At 52.7% G+C, this 12,031-nt stretch overlaps 1 protein-coding gene across 1 annotated transcript in view; it reads left to right on the top strand.

Annotated features, from left to right (window-relative positions):
* The window catches only part of MYO18B (myosin XVIIIB), a 222,590-nt gene extending 220,505 nt beyond the window's left edge, over positions 1 to 2,085 (top strand). The window contains exon 43 of the mRNA XM_061140689.1: positions 1,884 to 2,085. The gene's annotated coding sequence lies outside the window, so the exon portion shown is untranslated. The remainder of the gene's footprint in view (positions 1 to 1,883) is intronic.
* The last annotated feature ends 9,946 nt before the right edge of the window (positions 2,086 to 12,031 follow it).

The raw sequence follows: 12,031 nt of genomic DNA, 5'->3' as shown, positions 1-12,031 counted from the left end.
AAATACAGCTAGGAAGCCTGAGGGTCCAGTGGGGTGGGGTGGGCAGATGCTGTAAGGTGGCCCCCGGCTCTTAAAGTCTCCCCACCCTTGCCTTGTTCTCTCCCCAGCGCCCGGTTCACCTGGCGCTGCGTGAGCCGGGAAGGCGTCTGTCCACACAGTGAGGGGAGAGCCCGGATGGGAGGTGGGAAGAGGCCTTGACATGAGCAAAGTCCAGCCCTTGCTCTAAGTGTGTAAAGAGAAACTGGGGCCTGAGAAGGGGGCGGGGGGACAAGTGCAGAGGTCCCGGTCTGCGCCTGATCCTGACACTTCACAGCAGCGGCAGGAAGACGTCCTCACTGCTAGCAGCGACTCACGTTTGCTGAGTTTGTTTATCAGGTGGTCATTTGGTGCCCACGGTACCCCCGAGAGTGTAAGTATGATTTATCCCTGTCCTGCAGGTTGGCAGACAGAATCACACAGGTTAAGGCACTTGTACAGACTCACCCAGGCAGAACTGGGACTCGAAACTCCACAGAGTCCGCATTTTTGTTGCTGTTGTCTTTTCTTAGGCGTATGCTCCAGGCCTCTTTGTGAGTTGGCTCAGAGGCACACTGACGGAGCTGGGTCTTTAAAGGGGTGGCCTCTATCAAGGGCAAACCGAGGCAGACCTCAGAATCATACATCTCACTGGGGGCTGGAACTCATGGACCCCAGCCTCACTCTAGGAAAAGGGGGAGAAGACCTCAAGATCAAGGTCACCCAGTGAGTCTGCCACCAGCCCAGCCACACTGACTCCCCGTCTGGTGCTCGTTGCCCCGAGGCCAGGCTGGCCCCTCACTGCCCCTCTCAGGGCGTGTTTCAGAATTCACGGCCCCCGACCGAAATGGGAAGCCCCATCAGGCCGGCCGGGAGGAGTAAGCACCTCCCTCCAGGGTCAGGCACGCTGCCAACCCACAGCCCAGTTGCCATCTCCGAGTCACTGAACGTCGGAACTGCAGCGGCCGGAGGCTCAGGTGGTCGAGTGGCCGCACGTGGTGCTCAACCCACACCTGCCTCCTTCCTGGACCCAGACGAGCCACACGTCCTGCCACTTCGGGAGTCACCCTCAGCCCATCAAAAAGCCATTGTGGAGATGGGCTTTGGATGGTATCAGAGCAAATTAATTTGACTTCACATGGCCTCTCTCTCTGCTCTCAATTACCAAGGAAAGATCGGATGTTCATTTACATTATTATGCTCTCGGGGACACAGAACTCGGTTTCAAAGGCCAAGTAAAGGGCACACGTCCAGAAGCGGAGCAGCCCTTAGCAGACATCCTCACAGAACATCTTGTCTCTGCCATTTTTTTTTTTTCTTTTTAAAGCTCAGCTCTTCTTCTCCCCTTCCAGCAATGCTCTCTGTGATAATGGAGCGCCTGCCTAAAACCCTCCTCCACCTTTGACTTGCACGCGGGTGTTGGGAGCTGACAGTACAGCCCTGTTGCCTGAGACACAATGTGTTATAGGATTCGGAACCACTCAGCCCCCAGAGCTCAGGTCTTCCCTGTAACATCCACATGATGAGACCTTGCTGAGTGTCTGTGTTCTCAGCTGGAAAATGGGAGTAGTGACCCCAACTACCCTCAGTAGCACTGTGAGTGGGACGCGAATGAAAGACCCCAGCCCAGAGCCAGCACCCGCTGGCCGAGGTGCGTGTCGGGTACCTGCACTCGGCAGTGGTGGCCCTTCCGCATCTGTGTCTCGGGTGCCCTCCACTTGTTTCCCTTCTGCCCCCGCTCCATGCTCATGCCTCCTGGCATCATTGCTTCTGTGACGCTACCTGGGAATGTGGGCTCCAGGGCTTCCACCCAACAAAACACACGCCTCGGGCCCCAGTTCTCAGCTCTGATCTGCATTTGTTTCCAGCTTCCTGGGACACACTGCCCTTGAAGACTTCCCGATTCCACAACTGTCTGGAGAAAGAGACAAAGACTGGCCAGGCCTCCCTGGGGGCCCCAGGTCCACAGCCAGTGTGGCTGCCCTCCAAAGGCCAGGGGGCCCAGCCGCGGCACATCCCGAGGGATGTGGGGCTCCCAGCGTGCTAGGTCTGTACCCAATAAAGCGTTGGCTCCTTGGAATCTGTGCTGTCTCTCTATTCTATGATCACATTACCTGGGACTCTGGAGGGTTGATGGGGTGCAGCTTGAGGTAGTAGGGAACCAACACAAACTGTTTATAGTTTTGGGTGCATACTGGTGTTTCCGTCCTTCCATATTTACACACGGTGGCCTTGATCCTCTTCACTTGGCCAAGTTCAGCCCTCAGGTGTCACCTCCTCCAGGAAGTCTTCCCTGATACATCAAACTCATCAAATTGAAACAAATGCTCTTTCTTCATTCTCTAATTCCCTTGCTTACCTCTATCCTATTTCCCTTGTCTGTTTATGTGTCTCCATTGTGTGTATGGGCATTCAAGAAATTCTGATGAACAAATAAATGAACAAACGAACGAACCACAGAATTAGTAGCTCAGACAGCCTGAGTGCCCGTGGCACACTGACGTATATGCATCCTGCAGATGTCCACCTTAGCAGCATTCATGGGCTGTGACATCTGCTCTCACGGCCCATACACCCCCTCACGTACTCATCCTGCCACCCACACAACTCTGTACTTGTACCAGAAACTACACTCACACAGGCACACTCCCGCCCGGACACCTGCTTTTCCAAGCATCCTTGCAGAATCAATAATACTAAACCTGTAGGCTGATGCTTATTGACCACATACTGTGTGCTGGCCATGGTGCTGGGCATTTTACACAGTGAATCTCCCTTCTACTTTATAAAAAGTCCCAAGAGATAAAGCAGCTTATGAGATAAAGCAGAACTAGCTTATGCCTGCCGTCAGGTAGCCAGTGCCCCTGCTCCGTAAGTTCTCAGTGGCATATACTCCACGCCCTACCCTACGTGTGTCTCTATTCCTAGGATGACTCTGGTGCAGCCCATCACAGCTCTCATCAGAAAGGAAAGTCCTCTTAGGATCCCCCGCATGTTAGTCTGCTGTAACAAAGCCCCTCAAACTGGTGGTCCAAACAACAGAGACTCACTGTCTTGAAGTTCTAGAGGCCAGAAGTCTGAAATCAAGGTGCTGGCAGGGCTGGTTCCTTCAGAGTATCTCAAAGGACTCACTCTTGGCTTGTACGTGGCCATCTTCCTCAGGTGTATGTCCATCTCTGTGTCTCAATGTCTTCCTTTTATGAGGACACTAGTCATATATAGTAGGCCTCACCCTGACTTCTAACTGATAACCCGTGCAGAGACCTTATCCCCTAGTAAAGTCACATTCTGAGCTACTGGGGGTTAGGGTATCTGGGGTGGAGGTGAGGGGCGGGAGACACAATTCAAGCCCTAACAACTTAGCAGCTAGCACTCAGTCCGAGATGGGGAGATCTCTGCCTATCCTCATCGGGGGCTCTGGGTACAAGTGGGAAAGAGAGGAGAGATGGGGCAGGAGGGAAACTGACCAGACAGCCTCCCGGGAGACCTTGCCATCTTCCCGTCTCTCTGGGGCAGCTTTCAGTGGAAGAGTGAACTCTGCTTTCTCGGATGCCGCGCGTCTCCCGCTTGGTGAGTCTGTAGACAAATATTAACACATCGTAAATTTATATACATTTAAGGAGCATCCCTCACCAGCCTGCCTCACAGGAGTGGCCCCAGCTCACCGCAGAGAGCTAGGGGCAGGTGGAGGGAACGTCCGAGATCTCCGCAGGGAATCAGAGGCCCTGGCCAGGAAGAGGGTGCTGCTCCGAAGCTCTTGACGTTTGGGTGTGAGGGGCCAGAAGGGGAGCAGGCAGGGCCTGGCGTCGTCCTCCAGTAGAACCCGTGGAGCCTTGGGAAAGCCACTCCCCTAAGTGGGCCTGTTCCCGCGTCTCTGCTGGGGTTGAGAGATGGACAAGTGTCGCAGGCTGTACTAGTTTGCTAGAGCTGCTATAACAAAATACCACAGGCTGGTGTGGGGCGAGCGGGGTGTGGACAACAGGAATTTATCTTCTCGAAGTTCTGGAGACTGGCCTCCACAATCAAGGAGTCGGCAGGTCTGGCTTCTGAGGCCTCGCTCCTTGGCTTGCCAATGGCCACTGCCTCGCTGTGTCCTAACATGTCCTTTCCTCTGTGCCCACGCATCCCTGGTATCTCTCTGTGTCCATATCTCCTCCTCTCATAAAGGACCCCAGTTTCCCTGGTGACTCAGCTGGTAAAGAATCCACCTGCAATGCAGGAGAACTGTGTTCGATCCCTGGGTTGGGCAGATCACCTGGAGAAGGGAAAGGCTACCCACTCCAGTATTCTGGCCTGGAGAATTCCACAGACTGGATAGTCCACAGGGTTGCAAAGAGTTGGACATGACTGAGCAACTTTGACTTCACCTCACTTCAAAAAGGACCCCAGTCAGAGTGGATCAGGGACCAGCCTCAAGGCCTCACTTGATCTTAGTCATGACTTTAAACGCCCCTTCTCCAAATTTAGCCACCTTCTGAGGTTATGGGTATTAGGACTTTACCATGTGAATTGTGTAGGGGTCACAACTGAGCCCATAGTGCATGCTATGCCAAAGAAGGTGGAGAGTTTGTTTATTAATTAGTTTATTAATAATGACCATTATTACTCATGTATCAACTGTATAAATATGTCCCAAGTACCCAGCTTGGTGCCCAAACAAAAGCAACTGTGGAAATCCAGAATAAAGTTTCTCCCAGCCTTCCTGGCATTAGAGTCTTGCAGACATTTTAAGGCCTGGAACCTGTGAGTGCTGCTCTTCCCGTGCCAGCAGGATTGCTTATCCAGCCAGTATCTGCCAAGCACCTGCTGCTCGGCGCCGGGCACCGTTCCCCACACGGGGGATCCATGGGGAGCAGGTGGAGCCCCCCTGCTTTCCTGGGGGTAACATCCTCACTGGGGAGACAGACAATGAGCGAGAAAACAAATCTGTTGTCAGAAAGCAAGAAACGCCGTAAAGGAAAAGAAAGATGAAATTGTCTCGTGAGTTTCCTGTTTCAAAGTGTTCTGGGTGTTGATTTTACAAAGTTGTTCAGTCGATAAGTTGTGTCCGACTCCTTGTGACCCCATGGACTACAGCCCACCAAGCTCCTCTCTCCTCCACTGTCTTCCAGAGAGTTTGCTCAAATTCATGTCCACTGAATGCTTTCACAAAGTACCTTTTTGTAAAGGAAGAAAGCCGTCATTTTTCTTCAGTGATGTGTGAGTAGCGTGTTCAAAAATGCTAAACCCAAGTCACAACAGCTACGCTTTCCTCAGCGTGCAGCAGGAAGCAGAAATCCCGAAGATGCTAGGCAGAAGTCAGTCCCACACCCTAGAGGATAGCCACTGCCCGCCCTGCCTCTCGAATCCCCCAGCCCAGCACAGCCTGAAACAGGAGATGCTGAGCCAGCTGGGTCCTCCCCGCTGCCAACTGACTCCAGAAATTCCAGCGTGGATCCGTGTCCCGTCAAGCTCAGCCCAGGGCCCAGCACAGTAAGCACCGTGCAAGCCTTCACTTCTCCGACCTCTGCTCCCGGGCTAACTGAATGGCTCATACCCTGGGCTCTGCCTCCTCCCTGCCTGATCTCGGTCAGTTCACCTCCTTCTGGGCCCTCCTTTACTCATCTGTGTAATGGGTCTAGAACTGGTCCCAGCCTCCCAGCCTCCTGTGGAAAATCAAACACTCAGGGAGCACCCAGCCCTGAGCCTGGCACACAGCCCGCAGCCCACAGTAGCAGCGCTGATCGTTGGGCTCAGAACCGCTTCCCCTGCCCTCCCCGCCCCGGTGCCCAACTCAGAGGCGCCATCTGCACGGCCGGGCCCCGCCTGGCTTTCCTGACGTCACCACCAAGGTCGTTTCAAAGCTCAGGGTGTTGGAGGCCCCACATCCAGGAGACTTGAGCGGCTGCCCCAAACGTTTCCTCTTATTTCCAGGCACCAAGGCGATTTTCAGCAGCCTGCCCAGGTCTTTAAAAAAAAAAAAAAAAAAAAAAGTGGACTCTCAGGACTAGAAGAAAGCCTGGAGGTAATTTTACAGGTGAGGAAATGGAGGCTCAGAGAAAGAAAAGATTTGTCCTAAGACAAAGGTGGATCTGAGTTCGGAACTCAATTAACATTTTTTGATTTAATAAAAAATGTATTGAACCTTTCTACTACCCTATTTCCAGAGCACCGAAGATAAAGCTGGGGCCGGGATGGGTAGAGGGCCTGCCGTGAAGTAAACCATGAAGTTTGCGGTTTGCTGGAGAAGGCAGGTAATAAACTGGGAGATAAGCCATCGGCCGGGTGCACTCACCTGAGGCCTACCTGCTCCGGGTCATCCTGCCTCCCGCGCCTGCTGCATCCCAGCCCGGGGCCCACCCCATCCCGCTCAAGCCAGCAGAGACCCAGCGCCTGTCCCCATTGCCCTGGATGTCTGCACAGTTCAGGGCTGAGGAACCAAGGTTTTGCATTCTTTCCCCATTCCAAAGATTGTAGGTGGGAAGAACAGGCGGGGGACCACTTGTGGCAGCCGGCGGGAGGCAGGTGCTGGAGGCAGGTGTAGCCTGGGAGGCTCTTGATGTGACGAATGGCCTGGTTGAGCTCCTGCTACCGTCCCCCCGGGAGTGGTGGGCCGCCTCGGCTGGGTGCCCACCCCCAGACCCGACTGCTTGTTTACCGTCAGCCACCTTCAGAGCACGGAGACAGATGCTAGGCAGCAGGCCTGGTGACAAGGTGAGGTGGTGACTTTGTCACCCTTTGTTAAGAACCATCGACGCCCCCACTCCCTCTGTGTCTGCAAGGAGCCCACTGCTATGCTGGGCGGTACTTAGACATCACTGCTAAGGAGCGGGTGTTGAGGGCCTGCTGCCCTGTCCATCACCCCGCGCCCTTCTACACCTGCAAGAAAACATCTTAAATGACTCAAAACGCTGCTTTGTAACTAGCTGCAGGAAGACTCGGTAGCCCTAGGCAAAATCCTGCTCAGAGCCCAGGCCTTCTGCCTGTGGAGCTCAGAGCAGTGGTTTATCTGAGCCTCTCCGTCCCCTGTCCCGTCACCTAGTTTGTGGTCTTCCCGCTCAGGCTAGCACAGGGCGGGGGGAGACGCCGCTGCGTTTGCCCACAGCCCTTATCTGACCTGGCCTCCAGGTGATCCTCAGAGGAGTCCTCAGTCCGAGGGGGAAGAAGGCAGGGGGATGGCATCCTTCAAAGCACAGTATCCGAGTCCCCGGTCAGCTGAGTCCAGTGACTGCAGCTGACTCTGAATTGAACTCAATAAACAGCAGTTCCCTGTCACTCAGCGAGTGGAGAGAGGGAAACAAGGGATCATGGAGAAGGTGGATATGAGAGGAGAGGGTGCGGGGTTCCCCTTGAATCAGGTGTTGAAGTTCAGAGAGGATGTGAGGAGTGACAAGGGAGCTGGGATTCGAAACCAAGGCTCTGACTCCAGACCCGGGCATCCTTGGTACTAACGCCATGGGACGAGCTTGGCAGTGTAGACAGTGCTTTCCTACAAGTCAGCTGGTAGAACAGGTCTGTGGATCCCATCGCTTCACCTTCACCATCTCCCTCTGGCCAAACCAAGCCAGCCCTGTCTGCTCCACCTAGAAGATAATAGGGTCCAGACTCTAGGAACGGGCTTCAGTTTACTCCCATCCTTGTCACTTTTGACTCTGTGATCTCAAGCAGTTTGCTGAACTCCTTTAGGCCTGACTTTTAGAGCTTAGGAGCTTAGAAGGAGACTTCCCTGTAGTTCAAACGGTAAAGAATATGCCCTTGAGGAAGGAGACCAGGGTTCGATCCCAGGGTTGGGAAGTTTCTCTGGAGGAGGGAATGGCAATCCACTCCAGTATTCTTGCCTGGAGAATCCCATGGACAGATAAGCCTGGCAGGCTACAGTCCATGGGGTCGCAAAGAGTCGGACACAACAGAGTGACTAACACATTAACACATTTAGAGCTTATCTTGCCCACAGAAGCACAAGGATGAGGACTATTATGCCCATTTTACAGATGGGGAAACGGAGGCTCTGCAAAACCAAGTGACTGGCCAGGTTAGCAGTGAAAGAGCTGGGATCGGAGTTCAGAGCGTCCAACTCTGGTTCAGGGTTCCCTGGCTCCTGCCAGTCTCACGGCCTGGTCATTTGGCCAATTTGGGGAGAGTCTAAAAGGGGGTTCTGGCTGTGTCACAGGGAGGGACACCCTAGGCAAGGTCCCCCCCACCCAGTCGTCGTTCACCTGTGCTGTCAGCGCCCATCTCAGGCCACCTCCCTCCAAGGTGGGGTAAAATAGCCTTTCTCTTATCTTTGAAGGACCCAGTTTCATGCCTAATGGGTTGAGTGACTTATACCTAATTGCCATGACCCAATAAGCCATCATAAGATTTACAAGTGTCCTCTCCAGGAAAGAGAGCAGTAGCTGAATTTATTCTTACCGCTACTGGCTCATTGTGTAGCTCTGTCAGAGGTGGGTGGGTGACATGGCTTATGGGCCATGGGCTTTGCCCACTGAACCCATGCATGGAAATCCCTAAGGTGGGTGTGGAAGGCGAGGACAAGTGGGGAGGGACATGCAGGCGTGTTCTCTGTGGCCAAGGGGCAGACACTGCTGCCAGGACCTCACTGGTACCAGCACGTGGGACTGGCCCACTATTTTTCATACGCAGAAGCAGGACCAGAGAGGGAGCATCTGTTGCTCAAAGCCACATAGCAGATTGGAAGCAGATCTGAGCCTGGTGTTTCCCACAGAGAGAGACAGGGGTGGGGAGACTCTGGCAGAGCCTGCAACCCCACCTGGAAGTTAGGGATGGCTGAGAACTGTCGGAGGAAGGGCGATTCATAAGGTGAGCCTGGCAGGTGGCCTCCTGGCACATGACATGCCCAGCAAATGGTAAATAAGAGGAGAGAGTAAAAGATCAGATGTTTTAGATAATGAAATGTGTGGGGGAAAGGAAGCAGGAGTGGATCCAGGAGGCACTCTGAGAGTGGTGTGGAGAGTATTTTAGACAGAGTGGGCAGAGGAAGACCCCTTGAAAAGGACACATTGAGTAAAGACCTGAAGGGAGTGAGGGAGGCACCCACGTCTGTAACTTGGAGAAGAGCATTCTAGGCAGAGGGAACAGCCAGTGCAAAGGCCCTGGGGTGGGGCAGTGAATGATGTGTTTGAGCATCTGTGAGAAATCCAGTATGGCTGGAGTGGGGTGTGCGAGGGGGCAAGGAATGGTGGACGAGGTCAGAGAGGTGATGGGGGCCAGATGATGCAGGACTTGGTAAAGATGTTGGCTTTCTCTCAGCCTTGGGAGCCATTCAGGAAGACCACCCATCCCACCTCACCTGGACCTAGAGCGCTGCGGGGACCCAGGACTAGGCATGCTAAAACCGGGCAAGTTCCAGGCAAACCTAGAGCCACTGCAGGGTTTGGAGCAGAGCCGTGACGTGATCTGACCTGGGATTGATGAGGGTCACGCTGATTGCTGGGTGGAGAATAGATTCCAAGGGACAAGAGCTGAATCAGTGAGATCAGCTTGGGGAGCTGATCCAGGGGAAGGATGAAGGTGGGTCAGACCAGAGTGGTCGCTATGGAGGTGGTGAGAAATACTGAGGAGCTGAACAGATTAGAAGGCAGAGACAACTGGAAATGCTTGAGGGAGAAATGAGCGCCCTTCCCCTTCACTGACAACCTGGCAGATGACGTGCCCAGCTGCCCTGGGTAAGATGAGAAGTAGGTGTGTTTCTGCCTTCCCTGGCCTTCCTCTCTGCCTCTCCTCTTCCTGTCTGGAAGGGACCAAGAGCGACTGACTACCTGTGCCTTCTGAGCATCTTTCAGGATGCAGCCGTCACGGCTGTGCACTGAGGGTGCAAACGAGGCATGGATCCCCTTTGCACGGGTGAGGAAACTGAAGCTCGGGGGATAATAAGCCCCCCGTGTCAGGCAGGCCTGGGTTTCAGGGCCAACCCCTTCCAAGTGTAACTCACCCTGGGTGCTTCAGAGCCTCCATTTTCTCATCTGTGAAATGGACTCAGTGACTCTCATCAAGCTCATCACCACAACGAATAAAGGAGACATTGTGTATGAAAGCTCTTGGCGTGAGGCCTGGCCCATAGTGGACCCTCCTTAATGTCAATTCCTCTTTCTTTCCCCAGATCCTTCTGCCAGCCTCCCCCTACAAAGCCTTCCTGAGTGAATTAAAGAATGTTCTTAAGGACTGATTCCCCGGAGCCCAGCAGAGCCATTCTGTTCAGCTGAGTAGGGAATTATTTACATCTTCTTTTCTAAAGGCAAATAATTTCCTTGCTGAATTAGTTCCCAAGCAGCCTGCAGGCTGTCTTGTAAATACACAGATATGAGCGAGTGTTAACGGAGCCCCTATTTGTCCAGCATACCAGAACAGGGATGCTCGAGGGCTGCAAACATCAGGACCGCGTTACTCCCAGTCAGAAATTTCTTTCACTCCTGCCGTCTCCATCTTCAAACACTCACTCATTTGTTCACTCATGAATTCATTCAGCAAGCATTTTCTGAGCACCTATTATGTGCCAGGTACTGTGCTGAGCACTGGGAAGCCAGGCAGGAGGAGTGAGGACCACGTCCTGCCCCCAGGGCACTTAGAGCGCAGTGACTAAGACTCTCCTAAGTGCCAACCACGGGGCTTGGCTCATTAAACAAACAAACAAGAAGACAAATAGTTACAATAGCTCAGATTTCTTTTTCAACTGATGTCAACTTTACATGCGATGAAACGCTCAGATATAAAGTGTGCTGTTCAATCTGTTTGACAGATGTCAAACAGTGCTGAGTGTTCATTGGAAGGACTGATGCTGAAGCTGAAACTCCAATACTTTGGCCACCTGATTAGAAGAACTGACTCATTTGAAAAGACCCTGATGTTGGGAAAGATTGAAGGTGGGAGGAGAAGGGGACAACAGAGGATGAGATGGTTGGATGGCATCACCGACTCAATGGACATGAGTTTGAGCAAACTCCAGGAGTTGGTGATGGACAGGGAGGCCTGGTGAGCTGCGATTCATGGGGTCGCAAAGAGTCGGACATGACTGAGCGACTGAACTGAAACAGTCACCCCAGAAATTTCCCTCATGCCCCTGTGTGGTCCATTAAGCTTTTCATCTCTCCATCACATCTGAAGGAGAGTCTTGTTGGGTATTCTTGGTTGTAGTTTTTCTCCCTTTCATCACTTTAAATGTATCATGCCATTTCTTTCTGGTCTGCAGAGTTTCTGCTGAAAATCCAGCAGATAGTCTTATGGAAGTTCTCCTGTATGTTATTTGTTGTTTTGCCCTTGCTGCTTTTAATATTGTCTCTTTAATTTTCATCATATTAGTTACAATGTGTCTTGGCGTGTTCCTCTTTGAGTTCATCCTGTATGGGACTCTCTGAGCTTCCTGGACTTGGGTAACTATTTCCTTCCCCAGTTAGGAAGGTTTTTATCTCCTATGTCTGCAAATATGTTCTCAGACCTTTTCTCTCTTTCTCCTTCTGGGAACCCTCTGTTGCAAATGTTAGTGTCCTTGATGTTGTCCCAGAGATCTCTGTCCTCATTTCTTTTCATTCTTTCTTTTTTTTTCTGTTCATCACTGATGATTTCCGCACCTCTGTCTTTGTGCTAACTGACCCATTTCTCTGTGTCATTTAAGCTACTGCTGATTCCTTCCAGTGAGTTTTTCATTTCAATTATTGTCGTCTGCATCTGTCACTTCATTTTGCCTAATTTGCTGTTGGTACTTTAACGTATCTGGTAGGTTGATTCCATTTCCTGACCTTGGAAAGGTGCCCTTCTGTAGGAGATGTCCTACGGATCACAGCAGCACACCCACCCACCCCAGCCCACATTCAAGCTATATGCTCTAGGGCTTCCCCCATGAGAGCTGTGTGGGCGCTTTATGGCCCCACACTGATGCTGACTACGTGGGCCGCCTTGTGGGCTTGGTCGGCCCTCAGTCCAGCTAGTTTCCAGGCCTTGCCTTGTGTGGCTGCCGCTGCCACTGGTTGGTGGGATTGGATCACGAACTGACTATGGGACCCAGGGGGCTTTGGGGCTAGTC

The sequence above is a fragment of the Dama dama genome, chromosome 5 (assembly GCF_033118175.1).
Source record: "Dama dama isolate Ldn47 chromosome 5, ASM3311817v1, whole genome shotgun sequence".
Classification (NCBI taxonomy): Eukaryota; Metazoa; Chordata; class Mammalia; order Artiodactyla; family Cervidae; genus Dama; species Dama dama.
Note: the sequence above shows the minus strand (reverse complement) of the source record. Positions and strands in the feature narration are given on the sequence as shown.